This window comes from Canis lupus, chromosome 5, assembly GCF_003254725.2.
Source record: "Canis lupus dingo isolate Sandy chromosome 5, ASM325472v2, whole genome shotgun sequence".
Taxonomy (NCBI): Eukaryota; Metazoa; Chordata; class Mammalia; order Carnivora; family Canidae; genus Canis; species Canis lupus.
Genome location: NC_064247.1, coordinates 19,175,016 through 19,192,891, shown reverse-complemented (window position 1 = coordinate 19,192,891; position 17,876 = coordinate 19,175,016). Strand labels below are relative to the sequence as shown.

At 52.3% G+C, this 17,876-nt stretch overlaps 1 protein-coding gene and 1 long non-coding RNA gene across 6 annotated transcripts in view; one reads left to right on the top strand and one right to left on the bottom strand.

Annotated features, from left to right (window-relative positions):
• ZBTB16 (zinc finger and BTB domain containing 16) overlaps window positions 1–17,876 on the top strand; it is a 187,989-nt gene that overhangs the window by 95,765 nt on the left and 74,348 nt on the right. The gene's annotated exons all lie outside the window — the stretch shown is intronic.
• LOC118354909 (uncharacterized) lies at window positions 6,804–17,641 on the bottom strand. Its single transcript, XR_004816316.2, has 2 exons — window positions 17,397–17,641; window positions 6,804–8,176 (listed from the first exon to the last, which is right to left on the bottom strand). It is a non-coding gene; the product is annotated as an uncharacterized LOC118354909 (long non-coding RNA).

The window sequence follows — 17,876 nt, the reverse complement described above, 5'->3', positions numbered from 1 at the left end:
CTGTGAGGCTCCCATCAGACACTTAGCACTAGGCCTGACCTGTGATCTGCTCTCAGTAAATACAGTTCCCCTCCCCTTTTATTCCTCTGGTGGGCTGTCAACTACGGGAGGTGGGGTCTGTCCCCATTATACACAGCACATTTCCTGACACGTTGTTGTAGTTGGTAGATACTGGTTGGATGGATGAGTGCAGCCAGGAGGACTAGGAACGAGCCAGGAGAACTCCAGTCTCCCACCAGGTTCCTCCTGCAATAGGAACAGTTGAGACTGTACCCCAGGGGCTCATGGGGGGCAGCCAGGAGCCCGCCGGCCAGTAGTGGCTGAGCATGTGAGCCAGTTCCTGCTGCGTTGGTGGTGCCACATGGGAGCGGCAGAGAGGGGGGCACTGCCTACACACTTGCCGTGGGCCCAGAGCTCCCCAGTTGAGACAAGATGGCTCTGGAACCAGCCACCACCTGAGGCCACGTGCTCCCGTCCTGGCTGAGATGCCACTTGGGGGTCCCCCGGGTACTGTGCCAGCTTGGGCAGCTGGGTCCCGTCTCCCTGGGCTTTCTTTTCCATACCTGTCCTCCTCAACACTGCAGTCTGGCTGTGCCGAGTGACTTGTCTTTCCGAAATGCACTTGCCAGTGCCCTTGGAAAGGAGGATTTGGTGACGGGGCAGGTGTGAGGGTCATTATAGTGCTTTAATCTGCCTTTGCAGATCACTCATAGGCTTCTTAAGACTCTGCTGTTTCTCTTCTCTGCTGGGTCTCTTTCTCATCCCGCCTGCCTCTCACCCCTGTGCCGGGATGTCTTCTTGATCAGAAAATAGCAACAAGGGCTTAGAGAGGCTAGACCACTTCCTGAGCTGTTCACACCCCCTGAGAAGCAGTGAAGGCCCCCGGGGGGGCATCGGGGTTCAGGGCTGGCCGTGCCCGGTCTAGGCCTTCTCTCTGATGCCCGTGGCAGAAGCAGGGATTGGTTCTACACCATCTGACTTCTCTCCCAGCCCCACAATAACAGAACTGTGCGATGTTTCAGAGGAGCTGTAGGTGAGATGCCACGGGATTGCCTGGCTGCTGGGTCTGGAAGGCTCCCTGCTGGGAGCCCACAGCAAGAATGGCCCACGGTGCCGACCCACTTTACAGACAGTCACCCGAGGGTTGGAGCAGCAGTGCAGAGCCTCGAAGAACAATCGGTCCTCCAGAACTGTGGGGACCTTTTTTTTTTCTTTCTTTCTTTCTTTTTTTTTTTTTTTTAAAGGAGCAGGCCATGGAGAAGGGACTCTGGGACCTGGGTGCGGGTCATGGTGCCCCTGGCTTCCCCTAAATGTCGCTGCCTAGGACAGGCACATTCCTGCTGTTTTCTTCTGCTCGGTGGAGCTGAACGGTGCTCCTCACTCACTTCCTTGCTCGGCGCGCTGGCTGCCCCCACCCCCTCTTGGCTAGCATGGCCTGTGTTTGTTATTGTAGTTCTGGCACTGGGCCAGGCCTGGCTGGGCGCCAGCCTTGTGGGTACAGTGTGTACAGTGAGTGCTGAGCCAAGTTTGTCATCATACACGATTAATTTTTTTTTTTTTTTCTAATCTGGTAGGGGTGGGGTGAAGGAGGAGGCAAGACAAGAGTTTCTCGATGCTTGGAGAACAGGCCACATTGAATCTGCGGAGAGGTTATTTATGAAAGGATAAAATGCTCTCGCTTGTTCTTCCTTCTGGGCTCTTCCCACTTTCTCACGTTGTCTTCCTGTCCTCTGCATTTCCCCATCCAAGGAAATCAGCCTGTATGAGGCTGACAATGTGAGGTTTTATTTTCAGTGACTGGAATACTAAATTTACACTCCTAAATCAGTTTTCATTGTGTTGAAATTGACAATTTGTTTAATTAGAAGTTTGCCCTGTAGGAGGCCCTTCTTGGAGACAATTCTTTCTTTCTCTTCCTCTCTCTCTCTCTCTCTCTCTCTCTCTATCTCTTCCTTTTTTAAGACCCTAAATGGTAGTAGTGAATGTTCAGTTTAATTGAAGTTTTTATTTCGATTTGAATGCGTTAACTAATCAAGTGTTTATGAGATATACCTGATGATAACAATAAGTTTAAATTAACAAACAATAACCTAACTCATTAACTAATGAGATTGATCCGGCCACGCCCTGCATTCTCAGAGGCGGGTTTGGGAAAGGAGGTCAGGTGGGAAGCAGGACCATCTCGGAGGCTTTGCAAAGCTGCTCCTTCTCCAAGGAGAATATGGGGTGTAGGATTGTGGCAGTGAGCAGGGCAGGAACCCAAGCCCCTCCGTGTCCTAGGATCACTCTGACGTCTCCCTCCCCACCCTTTGCTTCTCCATCCCTTGTGGGGATTGGCCCCAGAGCATCTCCTTGCCACTCCTTGTTCTCATTTAAGTGGTGATTCCTAGCTCTGGGATGGCTGTGCACAGACCACAGACCCAGGCGGTGACTCCGGTTGGTTCTGGGACTTGCTGGTATAAGGTTTCCCATTAGGTAGGATTTCCCACCGCTTGGCTTCAGGACTGGTGGATTACAAGTGAGCACACCCAGAACTGCTTGCCCCTGTTTGGGACTTGACTGCATGCTATTTAGAGGCCTGCCTGTTTCTGTGGCCTGCCCCTATTCTGGGAGTGTCATTCATTTTTGCAGCCAGCAGACATTTACTCAGCCCTGACTGTGTGTCAGGTTCTGTGTCCTTAGCACTGGAGAGAGCTGACAGCGTCCCTGCCCTCAAGGAGCTTACGTCCAGTAGGAGAGATATTTGATTATAAAGTAATGATCAGAGAAGGTGGTGTGCGCAAAGCACCAGGAGGGAATTCCAGGAGGAACTCACAGGGGGACGGTGCCCCTTTTAGAGGGTGGTAGGCTGCCGAGAATGGAATTTTGAAAGGAACTGGTGGGAGAGGCCACATGGTGACATGCAGTGTCTGGGATATGCAGGGTGTGTCTGGGTGGGGGGAGAGACGGCAGGCTTTGGAAGGGAGCGAGAGGCAGGATTGTGGGGCCCCTGAGTAGCAAAGCTCTGTGCACTTTACCTGCAGTGCTGGGGAGCCAATCAAAGATTGAGCAAGGGAGTAACACTTTTTTTTTTTTTTTTCCTGGAAAGAAAGAACGATGGGTTTTTTGAAGTAGACTAGCCTGGAGTATAGGATTTCTCAGACCCCCTTGGAGAAATGGCATGCCTGATGATCCTAGGGTGTGGTTGGAGGGCAGACAGGTCCCTGCCTCTAGCCTTGGGGAGGGGTGACCTTTCTCTGGAAGTCCGGTCCTGCCAGAGGTCGGCCCCCCTGTTCCCCAATCCTCTTGCCCTCTCTGGGCACCGTGAACCATGGCTGCTGAGAAAGCTCCCCTGATACCAGCCTCTTCCCCATATCTGAGGCACTGGGAAGGAATATGGCCTTGGCTGATGGATTTCCTGATTCCAGCAGCAGCATGGGGTGGCCAGGGCTTATCATCGGGGGCCTCGGTCATCTGTCTGGCGGGGAAAGGGCTGGAGGGGTTGGGGCCAGAAACTGGATTGGTTCTCTCGTGCTTTCCCCTGTCCTGATCCAATGGAAGGGAAAAAACAATTATGAGATGTCAAAGATCTATGGATTATACTTGTTCTTTTTTTTCTTCTTCTTTTGGAATGCATTGCTTTGTGGGGTTCAGGGTCTTCCTTCCCAAAGGCAAAGAAGATGGGAGGATGCCTGGTAGCTGGAGAGTTGGGGGTGGTGATGAGGCACGTCCCCCCCCCAACCTCCCCCCTTGCTGGGGTTGGGAGAGGCACCTTGGGGTCTCTGAGGGTGGCCTCTCAGGACCTGCCGCTGGCCTCTGGCACCTTCGTCTTCCCAGATCTGCATTGGCTACGAGCCTGAACCCGTGGGCAGTCCTCCCTGGGCCTGTTCCCCCGTGAATGCCACTGCCGTCTCTCGGGTGTGCTTTCTGCTGTGGGGCTGAACCAGGAGGACGTGACCCAGGAGACTCTCCCTCGGGCCCCTGGGGGTTTGGGGTGGCGAGCACAGAGCAGCGGGCGGGCGGCAGTGGAGGGGCCTGCGGTCCTGGAGGAGCAGCGTGCGGGCGGGAGGAGGGACAGCGGCCCCTGGCTCCGGCCCGGCTCGCTCCCCCCCACCCCTCCCTGCTCTGTTTGGCCTGCTTCCCGAACTTTTTCCCAGAGTGGTGTCGTCACTGGCCTGCCGGCAGGTCTGGATGTTCTGCCAGCATTCCAGAGAGTTTATGATCGCTTGCAGATGTGCCTCCAAGAACACACTGTACCCAGAGCAGAAATTAATGCAGGCTTGACTGCTGTCCAAGCCCATACACGGGAGGGAGGAAAAAGAAAACAAAAACTGTTTAATGCTGTTTATAAATTATACACTGGCTGATGAAAAATACATTTCTTCCCCCTGCCCCCTTCCTCCCACCCCCCGCCCCCACCCCCTCTCCTTTCTGCCTCAGGAGCCTAAACTGAGACCAGAAGAATATGGTTTTGCCGCGCAGCTCCTGTTTTGGCTGGGCTCCGAAGCCCTGCTGCTGATTCACAGCCAGAGTATTTTTCCCCTTTACCTGATGAAATATACTGATTTTTCCAGCCCAGATGGGGTGCTTTTTGGTTTTGTTGTCTGGGTTCGTTTTTTGTTTTTTTTTTTTTAACTTTCTTTTTTTGGTGGTTGGGGGGGCGGCGGCTAGGGGCTGTGTTTACAGCAAGTGACAGATCCTGTGATCGCACGGGGTGTGATGCCGGCCCCGGGGGGCACGTAGAGCCCCACATCTGTCCACCTCGGGGCTGCCGGGTGCGCGTGCCAGGCTCCCCAGCCCCGAGGACCGCGTGTCGAGCCGGTCGAATGGAGGAAGTTTGCAAAGTTCATTGCAGGTCACTGTATTAAACACTGTTCCACGGTTTTCTCTCCCGCCCCTGCACCTACAGCCCCTGTGCGAAGAGGGGTTCGCATATCCCTCCCCCCAAATACACATGTCTCTCTCTCTCCATATGGTGCCTTAGCAGGGGTTTGGGAAGCTCGTTGCATCTACCCCTCTGGATCCCAGCCTCTCCCCCTACACTCAAGTCCCCCATCCCAATTTATTCTATAAATTCGCTTCCACATTATGTCTATCCATTTACATGGCTTTTGTGTTTTTTAATACTGCTAATGTTTATCATTTGCCCAACAGGCTCGACAGATTTTGCTTCCTGTAGAGCACTGAGGCTTTAGAGCCCCCTCGTTGCTAAGTAGCAGTCTCCCTGTACTGTAATGGGCTGATTTTGTATTCCGTTCAGCGCTGTATCTTATTTTTGTATGCAAGACAAAGTGTTTTGATGGAGGACGATTGCGGCAGTGTCTGGAGGCTGTTTGGAGTTTTATGGGCTGTACAGTACACTGTGTGCTCTCCGAACAGAACACAGGCTGTTGAATTTTGGATTGGATTTGTCATTTTTCCCCCCTCAGAGAGGAGCCTGTCAGATAGAACATTACTTTAAGGGTGGAGGAAAGAAAGTGGAAATTATGTAATAACCCCCCCCCCTCTCTGTGTGTGTGTTTCTATCTCTGATTTTGTCGACCCTAGAGGAGGATGGTTCCCCCCCCCCCCCGCCTCCTCCCACCACCCCGAGGTGGTGGGGCCAGGCTGGGTGATGATGCTCCTCTGTGGAAGTGAATGCCCCTAGGGGGGTGGGTGCCACGGCTCCTTGTCTGTCTCCTGTTCTTTATTCTCTCTTTTCTCTCCCCTGCTCCTTCCATCCTTCCTAAGTTCTGGGCTATTTTGCTGACCCTTGCTTTGGTCTGAAGATGATTAGGTGCTGGGCTGTAGGTAGGGTAAGAGGTTGGTATGGGATCCACCCAAAGGCAGTGCCACTTTCTTACTTCTAGGGCCCTTTCCATCTGCCTTTGGCTTCCTGGACATGCCCCTCACCAGGCTCTGTGGACAGGCGGCCACTGCTCTCCAGCCGTGGTGCCTGGGCCCACTTTGCAGGGCCAAGGTCATTCCCACAGCGCTGCACCTGGCGGTCCTTCTCAGCGCCCTCTGCTGGGCTCTCTGTGGTGGCAGGAGGCTGTGTGTGGCCCTCCACTTTTCCCAATTCCTCTCATTCCATCTCTTTGTCCCTGTCCTGGCAACTCTGTTGGCCTCAGCCCTGTCCTGATGCTCCTGTGTATTTTCTGCCTTCCTTCTTAGGTCTTCATCTGCCTTTGTCTCCATCTGTCTCAGTTGGTCTTCTGTCTCTCTCTCCCTCTCTCTCTGTCTCCCCCCTCAAAGCTTCTTAGCCTGGAAGTTGGGTGGAGTTGGGGTGGGGAACAAAATGTCCCACCAGCCCAGAAGGCCCTGGGGAGGGCTCCTGAGTGAGCCCTCAGAGAATGCTCCCAGAACCTGGAACCTCGTGTGCTCCTGCCCTGGCGCTTTGGGGAGCAGTGTGGGACTGCCCTGGCTCCACCTCTGCTTTTCCTGGGTCCCTGGATGTTTAATCCAGTTGAGCTGAGCATGGGCCAGTGGGTGAGCAGGGTTTGGTTTTGCAAGGTCCATACTGGACTTTGCTACAGAAAAGCACATCTTCCTGGCACTGTGCTTGTGGAGCTCTGTACCAGGCACCTGGGTGCACAGCCCACCGGGCACTGTGTGGTTTGTGTGCCCTCATGGACCAGTGACCTGGCGTAGTGCCTGGCACACAGAGGGCTTTTGGTAAGTCTTTGTGGATAAAGTGAATACCCTGTTGCTGAAGTGTTTGTGTTTCTGGGACAGATCTAGGCTTGGTGTGGGGCCTGGGGCTTATACAGTTTTGGGAGCTGTGTCTCAGGAGAAGATAAGTTTAAGAACGCTTCCCGGGGAATGGGCTAGTGCAAGGGAGGGGCTTGTAGCTCCAGCTTTATTTTAATATATGTGCTGCTGAATAGGTTTCTTTGATCTGCCGTGAGGATCTCCTGGTCGAAGGCCCCACAGTTGGAGCACCTGAGTAGGAAGATTCAAAGCTAAGGCCAAGATGGTGATATCTGCTCAGTTCTGGGGACCCCATGGTCACAGGCCTCAGGTTTGCATTCCACAATGGGTCAGGACAGATCCTGCTGCCTTTGGTAAACTGCCTGTGGTCACAGTGGACCTGGAAGCCTCTGTGGATTTCATGCTGTCTTCTCGATGAGGCTGGTTGGTTAGGGACAGACGGGAAGTTCCACTCATGCGGCGCCGCCAGGTAGATTGACACACCTGGTAGCACCCTGGCCTCCAAACCAGCCTTCAGTGACTGTCAGTGAAATGGCATGACAGCCACCCTTTTTCTAGGTGCTCCCTCTGCTTGGGTCTGTGGCTTCGGTTCTTCTGCTTCCTTGGGCGCTAGAATTGTGTCTGCCTGGGGCTGAGCACTGGTTCTCTTACGCTGTGTGTTGTGAGTCTTGGAAGGGACCATGAGGGTGAGAGATCCTGGAGGTGGTGGCACGTGTACATAAAGGTCTGGGAGTCTGTTCTTTGGAGCTTCCAGACTCCTCAGTTACTTAGGGTCAGTGGAGAAAGTAGGATGAAACAGTTCTTTGGGAAGGACACTGTTTACTCCTTGGAGGGTGTAGGGAAGCTGCAGTTCGTTTCCTAGAAATGAGGGGCATTTGTGTGTGTGTGTGTGTGTGTGTGTGTGTGCACGCGCACGTGCATGTGTGAGAAAAAAGAGACCGAGAAGAAACGTTTACGTGAAATACTCAAAATTGTTCCTTTGCTGTAATGGCCCCACACAGACCATTACCTTGCAGATTTAAAAACTAAATGAGCTCATCATATCTAGTGACTTCCACCGACATTCATGCTTGATTGCCAAGCCCGCGTTACCTCTGAATTTGAACTTCATTGTTTGTTATGAATCCTTTGAACATTGGTGGTGTGTTTCCCTCTCTTGGGTTCTGCCCCGAGCACATCCGTTTTGTGTGATGGGCGGATGGACGGACTGACGGACGGATGGATGGATGGGCACGTTTCTCCACAGGACCCCACCGAAGAACCTTTTCATTTAAAAAATAGCCCCATAGCCTCTAAGGGCCGAGTCTGGGGTTTCCGAGGAATCCAGGGAGCTGGGGTGGGGGGGGATCCTGGGTTGACTTCGGAGAGGGCAGACGTCTTGCATTTTTTAATTTAATTTGAGTTTCATGTGAATGATGGTGCGTGCCATGCAGTCCTCTGCATTTTCCTAACTGTCTCTTCCACTTTGGGTAGAGGGAGGGAGGGAAGAGGTACCAGCAGCAGCATTCTGTGGGCAGAGGAAGAAAACAAGAGAATGGGGCAGAGAACGGGCTAAATTTAAAATTGTAATTGGCTGACTTCCACTGGCTTGCGGGTGTTTTAATGACTCATAATAACTTCATTTAAAACCAGCTGAGCAGAAAATAGATTGGAGAGGAGCCTCGGGCCATTATGGATTTGTTTTTTTTGACAAGCTCGGTTTTGAGCAGCCAGGAAGGCTCTCAGAGAGGGCTTGGCTGTGTTCTCTCTCTCTCTCTCTCTCTCTCTCTCTCTCTGAGGGCTGGTGGTCTGCCCAGGAGAGATTGTATAGAAACCAGGGCTGCTTTTTTTTTCACCCCCCACCTTTTTTTTTTTAACTGATTAAAAATAGATGCCTTGAGGTATTATTTTAGCATCAGTAGGATTCTTTTTTTTTTTTTTACTTTTTGATGTGGTAAATGGAACATAAATAAAATTGTTTTTGAAATTACTGAATTAATTAGGTAGTAAAGCAACTCTAAAGCATGCATTTCTTCGCTGGTTGCCCTGATCCATATTTGGGGGGCATTCATCTTTTTTCCCCTGTCTCCTCCCCCCCACCCCAGCGCCACCTTCCTCCCGGTGCAGACCCTCCCTTTGAATGGCAAGGTTCTTTTATCATTCTGGCAACAGCTAAATGATTTTTTAAAAAAAAGATCTGTAGGATTTTGACAGGGTTAGTTCTCTCCAGCTACCCAGCCAGCTCGAGGAAGCACGAGTTTTGGGAATTGCCAGAAAAGGCTCTAACCTGCCTCTGGTCCTTTTAAATAGATCCTGCCTGTTTCCCGTGTTAGGAATGGTGCCAGCCGGCGAGTGCTCCTTTTTCTCTTGTCTTTTGAAAGTCAGCCGGCTCAGCCATAGGATGTGTCTGTCTGGGCAGGACAAGAGGCCACCCCCCATCTGATTGCTCATAGCCATTTATCTACCCCCTCTTATGGCACCTGTCACCTTCTTTGTGTCATAGCTATTTATTTGCTTGCCCTTTTTTGCCTGCTAGACTCTGAGCGTCTTCAGAACATGTGATTTATTTCCACAGCCCCCTTACTACCTTGCAGAACAACCTGCACGGTGGTTATAACTCAGTCATTTTTTGAATACACGAACGGGTGAGTGGGTGAGTGTGTGGATAGGCGTCTGGTAGGGAATGGCTCCGAAGCTCCCTCCTTCCTCCAGGCCTGGGACTCAGCAGTCTGGATGACAGGATGGGGAATGGAGGCAAAGCCTTATCAGTAGCATGCTCTGTTGCACCCCCACAGTCAGACACATAGCAGGCTCTCAGTAAAGATCTGTTGCATAAATGCATGGCTCAGGGTGGACGGCAGGGACAGGGGAGGAGAGAAAGGCACTTCACTGAATGCCCTCTGTGTTTCAGGCACAGTGCTTGGCGCTCTGTATGTCTGAACTCAGAGATCCTGTGTTGACTTTGGAGTGTAAATGTGCTGCTTCTGTTTCGCAGGTGAGGACACGAAGGCTTGAAGAGCTGAAGTCACTTGTGTAAGGCCAGACAGCCAAGAAGGGGCAGAGCTAGGGCTCTCTGCTCCTCCTGCCCTCTGCCCCCCAACTTTTCTATCACCACACTGCTGTACCTGTTCCAAAGCTCGCTTTTCTGTCTGTGGGGATAACCCGTGTCTCAGAGCCTGGGATGCCTAGATGGGGAGAGCCAGTAAGACCCCATCCCTAAGTATCCTGGGGGTGGGGTGGGGTGGCCTTGTAATTGGCTACTGCTCAGGGCCTTGTACCTGGGCCACCAGGAGCAAGTGGGTGGCTTATTAGCCCCTTCCTGCTCTGCCGGAGTCACATGTTTCGTTGTCCTACCCTGTGACCATTACTCCTTCCCATTGCCTTCTAGGGCTGGGGGATCAAGGGCCCTGTGAGCATTGCTAGAGGCCCCCTGGGGGTGAGTCTTTGGCCCTCCCACACCGGTGACAACTTGGTCAGGTCACTTTCCCAACACCATCCCACACAGAAGAGGGACAGGACCAGAGGGCTGCCCGTGGCCCTTCCTGCATGGCAACCCAGCTGGGTGCTGTGTTCCTGGGGGAAGCCCTCGGTGAGGCCGTATCGGGAGTGACAGGGTCAGCTGACCAGCACCGCACCCCAGAAAGGGGGGGGCTCTGACTGCTTGGGTTGCCACTAACTCCTCAGACTATTAGTGTCTTGGAGCAGGACACGTCACAGAGATTGTGGCCTCCCTGACCTTTTGGATCCTGTCTAGTGAAACTGGACCGCTTGGCATGAAGCTCATTGTATCTGTTCTTCTACAACCTTCTCCTCCCGGGCTGGCGCTGTGGATCCTGGAGCCTTCTCTGGGGATGGAAGCATCAACCAAATGGGACCCAGATGCAGAAGGCCAGGCAGTAGAGAAACCCCTCTAACTGTTCTGGGTCACTATGCGTGGCTTTCTTTAGTGAGGGGAGAGGTCATTCCTGAGTGGATTCATCACTTAGCAGTTACCCAGTGAGGGCCAGCAGCAGGCAAACCATGCAGATTGAAGGGGCCGCCACCTGGGTCCCTACCCGCAAGGGGCTGTCCATCTGGCTGAGAAGATGGTGTGAGCCGTCACCAGGGCTGGGCGTGCTCCCCATTCCTACAAGGGGGATGAGTAAGTGCTACAGTTTACAGGAGGGACAGACTCCCGAGGACCAGGGTGATGAGGAAGGCTTCAGCTCCTATGAGGGAGGGAGCATTGTGGGATGTCCAGATGGCACATTGCGGTGGGGGAGGGGCCTGCATTTCTGGACAGGAGGAAGCAAGAGCTTTTAGGAGTTGGAGCCAGCCAGGCAGGTGCCTCTCCCTCCTCCTCTCCCTCCTCCTCCTCTTCCTCCTCCTCTTCATCTTCCTTCTCTGTCCACAGCAGCCTGTAGGAGGTTTAGAGCCCAGTTTCCTGTACTTGAGAATCCTCAAGAGTTCTGAGGATGTTAGGACTGTCCCTGACCTGCAGGTTGGGAAGTCTTGCATTAAAAATTATAAGCTGGCAGGGGATCCCTGGGTAGCTCAGCGGTTTAGCGCCTGCCTTTGGCCCAGGACGTGATCCTGGAGTCCCGGGATCGAGTCCCACGTCAGGCTCCCGGCACGGAGCCTGCCTCTCCCTCTGCCTGTGTCTCTGCCTCTCTCTCTATATATATATCTATCATAAATAAATAAAAGCTTTAAAATATATATATATATATATATATATATATATATATATATATATAAGCTGGGAAAAAAAACAAACAAAAAATTATAAACTGGCACTTGGAGTAGTCCTGTCATTTTGAGGCACAAATATGCAAGTGAAGTTCAAACTGGACATAGAGCCAGAGTATTCTGTATTTCTCATATGAGAGTAAGGGAAACCCCCAAATAGGCTGTGAGTGCCCAGGGCTCCCCGAAGCCCAGGTTAAGGTTGCATAGCCTACAGGGCTGTGCTTTGGTGAGAATGAGGTCAGAGGCTTGGCTACCCTGGAGGGACATGCAGCAACATGGAGGACCTGCGTCCCGGCCTTTCTTGAAGGTGGAAGGATAGCTCCGTAGATGGGAGAGGTGGGTGCTCTGTATTTAGATGCTCTTTTAGTTGAACTCTCTCCAGAATCGAACCCAACAAAGAGGTCTTTGCTAGGCTTTCCCCTCATAGTTAACGTGTTCCCTCTACTTTCCCTCCAACCAACCCGTTTTGATTGGGATTCTTGCACTTGCCAGGGAAAGGGGGAAAAAAATAGTAAGTTCTAAACTTTCCATTAGGTAGTTGGGATAAGAAGTCTTCTGGGGTAGTTGGATTAAGCCCCAGCAGCTTTCTCACTGACTATTACGAGCTAATTGAGCACTGGGAGCTCATTGGCGGCTACAATGAGCATTTTGTTGGGGTAATTATGCAAGGCCACAGTCATTTTCAGTAACAAGGTAACTCCAGGTAAGGAGAGAATTCCCTGAAACTTTTGATTTGCTGGAGTCTTCCTCAGTTGCCTTCATTAACATGAGCTGAGGACAAAGGTATAGAGACCAGATCTTTTGGGAGGCTGGCGTCCATCAGGGATTTCTACCTCTGCCCGAATGGCCCAGATCTCACCATCCGTTTGCTGGGGCCTGATGGGAATAACCTGGTACATCTGGGAAAGCCCTGCTGGGTCAGTTTTGCACTGATTGAGATTTTGGGGGTCCAGAGTCAGATACTCTGAAAGAGAGGATGATGAGGGATAGATGCAGGCTTGGAACCCCGGGGACAGCTGACCAGGGAGCAAGGAGAGTCCTGGCCAGTGTCCCTTTCAGTGACTTATGTGCTAAGAGCAAGGCCTGACCACAAGCAAGAAGGCCCCAGTTGTGTTCTCTCCGTCTCTCAGCATCTCCCTCTCTCTCTCTCTCTCTCTCTCTCTCTCTCTCAGGACCTGTGTGTCATGGGTGGGTGGGGTGTGGGCCTGCATAAATGGGACCAGTGCAACTCCTGGGGCGGGGGGGTGCGGTGACCTAGGAGTCTTTCTTATCCTAGAGGATTCATTTTTTCTTGAGAGAGAAAGTGTGTGTGCATGGGGTGGGGGGTGGGGGGAGGGGCAGAGGGAGAGAGAGAATCTTTTTTTTTTTTTAGAAATTTTATTTTATTTTATTATTATTATTATTTTTTTAGAAATTTTATTTACTCATGCATGAGAGACATAGAGAGAGGCAGAGACACAAGCAGAGGGAGAAGCAGGCTCCACACAGGGAGCCCGACCTGGGACTCGATCCCGGTTCTCCAGGATCCCACCCCAGGCTGAAGGTGGCGCTAAACCGCTGAGCCCCCGGGGCCGCCCGAGAGAGAGAATCTTAAGCAGGCTCTGTACCCAGGGCACAGCTGGACACAGGCTCTATCTCACGACCCTGAAATCTTGACCTGAGCTGAAATAAAGGGATGCTTAACTGACTGAGCCACCTAGACACCCCTACTGCCCCACCCCTGCTTGAGAGGATTCTTTATGGTAGAGCTTCCTTATACATGCTGCCTTCCCAGCACACCTAACCCTCAGCCAGAACCTTCATCAGGAGGGAGGAGCCTGAGCCTGCTGTCCACAAGTCCTTGGCTAACTGGGCTGGAAGGGGACCTCTCTGTGCCCTTTGAGAGGGGTGCTGGGGCCTGGCCAAGCTGAACGTGTCCTCTGGGTGGCCCTGCCAGGCCTCTGACCTGCCGCTCATCAGCATTGAATCATACCCCTCAGAGGATAGCGTGTAACTGTGCTTCCAGACATGGCCCCTGGCCCCCTGGCCCCCTGGCCGGGGTTGGGGGGCAAGGAGGGTCACTGTCACCAGAGTGCTCCATCTTTCTGACACCATGGGCTCCGTGTGGCTTTCTTCCCTCACTTCTCAGCCCCAGACAGCCTAGAATTCTACTCTGGAGCATATGCAGAGCTGCTTCACACCCCCACCCCCCCACCCCACCCTTCTGTTTTCTTCTGTTCTCTCTCTCCCACTTGAGTTTTCGAGACTCTGCCTCGTCTCCGGCCCGGATCACCTTCTTCCTCCATCGCACAGCTATAAAAGTTGGTTGCAGGCAGAGGCTGGCTGCATCAAGGCAGGAATGTGGTATTTGGTTAAATTGTAAAATTAGCTAGGGAAGTTAATGAGGCATCCCGCCTCTGCCTTCCTCTGAGCACCTTGCCTATGAAGGGGAGGAAGGGAGGAAAGGAAAAAAGGAGAGTCTGGCCAGGAAGGCAGTAGAGCCTCTTCCAGGTGAGCTTGTGGGCCTGGGACGCGGCTGGAAGGGGCCCCGAGAGGTCATCCCGCCCCTCAAAGCTTCTGCTTTGGGACAGACTCCATCAACCACTTTGAGTCCATGGAGCTCTTTACCCCGTGTCCACAGACATCCTGAGCTTGCACGTGACCGGCTGGTGATAAGCCAATTCTAGCATCAGATTCCTTTTTCTGTCGTGTGCAAGGCTGCAGTGGCAAGGGCCAAACCCCTTGTCATAGAAGGTGCCCACAGCAGAGTGGAGAAGACCGGGGACTGTAAAACAGTGGCTGCTGATGACATTGATGGAGGGCTGACAGGTGCCAGGGAGCAAGCCAGCACGTCATGGTCTCGCTTGATCCCCACGAGCCCCCTCTGAGGTTGGTGCTCTTAGGACTCCATTGGATGGGGAGGAACCTGACTTGACTTGCTTGAGATGCCCCGCAAATAAGAGGCGGAGTTGGGCTGTAAACACAGGCTGGCCTGGGTGGCAGTGGTCCCTGCCACCGCTGGTCGTAACTTCTGGGGCCAAGGCATTGTCATTCCTTTTCCGGGCTGCTCTCGTCCCCCAGCCCCTCGTTCACAAGGCACAGATTGCACGCTCGCAAATGTCACCCCAAAGCTTTGGAAGTCACGATCTCAAAGGTGCGTGCGAAAGAGCTGCCAACAGTCTATTTTCTGCACGCACCAAATTCTCAGGTCCTCTAATTACACCAAACAAACCTTCCTGTTTTCAAGCAGCAATTCGATGTCATTTTAGTTGTCAGATTTTGCTTTAATAATGCTTAACATGGGAAATAGTTATCCTCCCCCCCATCCCCCAGCTCTTCGCTGGAGGTCAGCCAGAAGAGGCGAATTGCGTTTTGTTGTTTTGGGTGGGGGGTGGCTCATGCTAAGAAGGGACATTTGGGTGTGACAGGCCATATTTCTGTTTTGCAAAGTGTGGAGTCTCAAGGCTTCTGAATTTTGAGCCTGAAAATGTCAGCGCTGGAGTTGTAATGTAACACCTCAATTATGGTGCAGGGGGTAAGGAGGAAAGACTCAGAAACCTGCAAGGTTCTTTAGATCCACAGCCTGGGCCTCAATTAAGGTCTCAGAAACACCAAAGGCAAGCCAATGAGTGTCATTTTTAACCAGTTTGAACATTTTACTACTTCCTAACATCAGAAGCGCCCGGGCTGGAGAGCCTGCTTCTTGTCCTCAATAAAGTGATTAAGCTGAATGGGTGTTGGGGGGTATTATTAGGCTGAGATAGCCCCAAAATAGAAATGCTCTGTTTTCTGAAAGCCACAGCAGGCCTGGAGAGACTGGCAGCCGCGACGTGCTGTGCCACCGAGGGGGCCGCGGGAGGGGGAGGGAGCGAGGGAGGGTGGCAGTCCCCTGGGCTCGGTCTGAGATGGGCGGTGGGTGTTGTGACGGGCGAGCCAGGTGACGGGCCTCTTTCCCAGCTGTCATCCGGAAGAGAGAACAGTGGCAGCCGTGGATTGGTTGCTTCTGCCTTGGCGTTTGCCAACGGGGTGTGTGTGTGTATGTGTGTTAATGAATTTACAGCAACTGACAACTCTGCAGTCCAGGATGGACACCTCAGCCTGAGATTTACATGGGGAGCCCCAAATGAATTGGATTTGCTTGCTGTTCTTGGGGGAAGGGGTCCAATTTGGGCAGTGAATAAGGGGCAGGTTAGAAGGGGCGCAGGCAGAGGGGTGGGGAAGGGGGGAGACCCTTGCCGCCGAGGGTGAACATCTGTTCTGCAAAGCCTCGATTAGCAAAGCTGCCCAGGAAGGGGGAAAAAAGAGACTTTTTGGTTAAGTGAAGGTCAACTGAGAAAACCTGGTCTATTTCAGCCTCTGAGAGAATGAGTTTTTTCTACTTTGAAGACATTTTTAAAAAATATTTTATTCATTTATTTTGAGAGAGGGAGAGAGCGTATGCAAGCAGGGGGAGAGGCCGAGAGGGGGGTTGGAGAAAATCTTCATCAGGCTCTCGGGACTCTTAGATCGGGACCTGAGCCGAAATCAAGAGTCGAACACTTAACTGACTGAGCCACCCAGGCGCCCCAACAAATTGACTCTTTTTTTAGGATAGAATATCTTAACTTGCTTAGAAATCCAAAGGAGAATGCCAAGGAGGGCAGTCCATCATGGAGGGATGTTCCTAACTGGGGTTTTATTGTAAGTCAGCCCTGAGGATCGGTCCTACATTTTCGTCTATAAAGTCCTACATGTTTTTATGTCGTGGACCTCATGCTTCTCCTACCATCATCAGGTGGCGGGGATGGGCTATTTCACAGATGGAGAATCGACGGCCAAGTAATTCAGGACTCTAGAATATACCGATGTGCTCCATGGAGCCAGAGCTAGACCCTGGTGCCACCGGCTCCCAGTCCAGACTCTGATGGACCATGTTGTCACGCCTCGGCGCCGGAAGTAGGAATTGCTTTTAATCAAGGAAGTGCTCAGAGAAGAGCATTTGGCTGGAGGAGGATGGCCTCGGAGCTTGTGGGAAAGACCCGCCAGCTCCAGAGTGTGGAGGATGACAGAGGACTTGACTACACTGCCTTTGGGACGTTTCTCTACTGCCCTGCCCTATTATTAATTGGAATGTTTTATTTTAGCCTTTGCTGTCATCAAAGGCCTCTAGTTAGGTGGGCTATCCATGCTGCCACCCTGATTTTGTTTTTGTTTCTTTGATGCTCTGGAGACCTTGGCTGAGTGAACCAAGTTTTTTAAGCTTTCATTTTCACATCGAGGAGATAGGGATAATCTTAGGCTTGATGGGGGAATTGAATGGTACGCGTTACGTTAAGTCATTAGTACGGTGCTTATTTCATAATATTCTTAATATTCAATGTTTGCTATTCATGTTCTTGTTATTACTGTCAATGCTACGGTAGAGGCCTGTTGTTCCACATTGCAGGGCGATCCTTGCAGGACCCCTGGAACCCTAGATGGGAAGGGTGAGAGGGTGCGGTTGCCCAGAGCCTGTTCTGCGTTGCCAAGTGCTTTCATGTGCACTGCCTCATTTAAACCTCCCGGCGCGCTGTGGCCTCACTACTGCATGAGTGGTGTCCCCTGGAGGTGTGCAGGGGGGGTAGGGGGCAGGTATCAACGCCTCCCTGGCAGGTGAGGATACTGTGGCTCCCAGAGGTTAGAGGCAGGACCAGAATGCAGGCAGGGCTGGGGAAGACTGCCCTGCCCTGCCTTCCCTCTGAAAATAACTTAAGTGAGAATATAATTGGAGGGAGTGTCAGGGAATGTTGGGGACTGGGGTGTTGGCGACCCCAACTCAAAATTTTGTGGACAGGGAGGGCTTTGATCTTGGCCATTGCCCTTGGAGTGGCCCGGTTTGGCTTCTGTCCATTGTCCGGACAGTACTCATGAATCTTATGCCCTGGGAGGTGGGGTGGGTATGGGGAGTGGCCTCCAAGCCCAATTTCAGGGGAGTGCCTGTGATGGAAGACTCTGAAGGTACTTCAGAAAGGAACAGGGTAGTTGAGGTTGAAAGGAGGCAGCCAGAGGCTCAGGTAACTTACAGACCGAGCTTTGAAGAAGGTTTTTGAAATCCTCCTTTCCATTCTCAGCTTCTCTCCTGAGATGCCTGCGTCAGTTCCAGGGGAGAAGACAGTTGCTGGTATCCAAAGGTTGAGGGGATATCCCACAAAAGCACGGTAGAAATCCCCACTGACCTTTATACCTAGTCTCTTACAGATGCCAAGACTTCAGCTTTATCTTCCTTAAACAAAAGCTGTGAGCACCTGAAAGGCTCGGTGTTCCTGGAACCCCGGGGTCAGCCTTTCCCTTGGCCTCATTGGCTCGGCCCGCTGCATCTGGCTAATGATTCTCCCAGTGTCAGGACTGTCTCTTCCACTCGGCCTGCCTGATGGGGCAAGTATTTCCTTGAGAAGGAATCCCCTGGTGGAACCAGAGAGCGCAGCCCCAGTGGGTTAGCCAGCACCTCCCCATTGCCAAGGGCAGTAAGCACAGGAGCTCCCTTTCAGAGCCGCCCTTAGCTT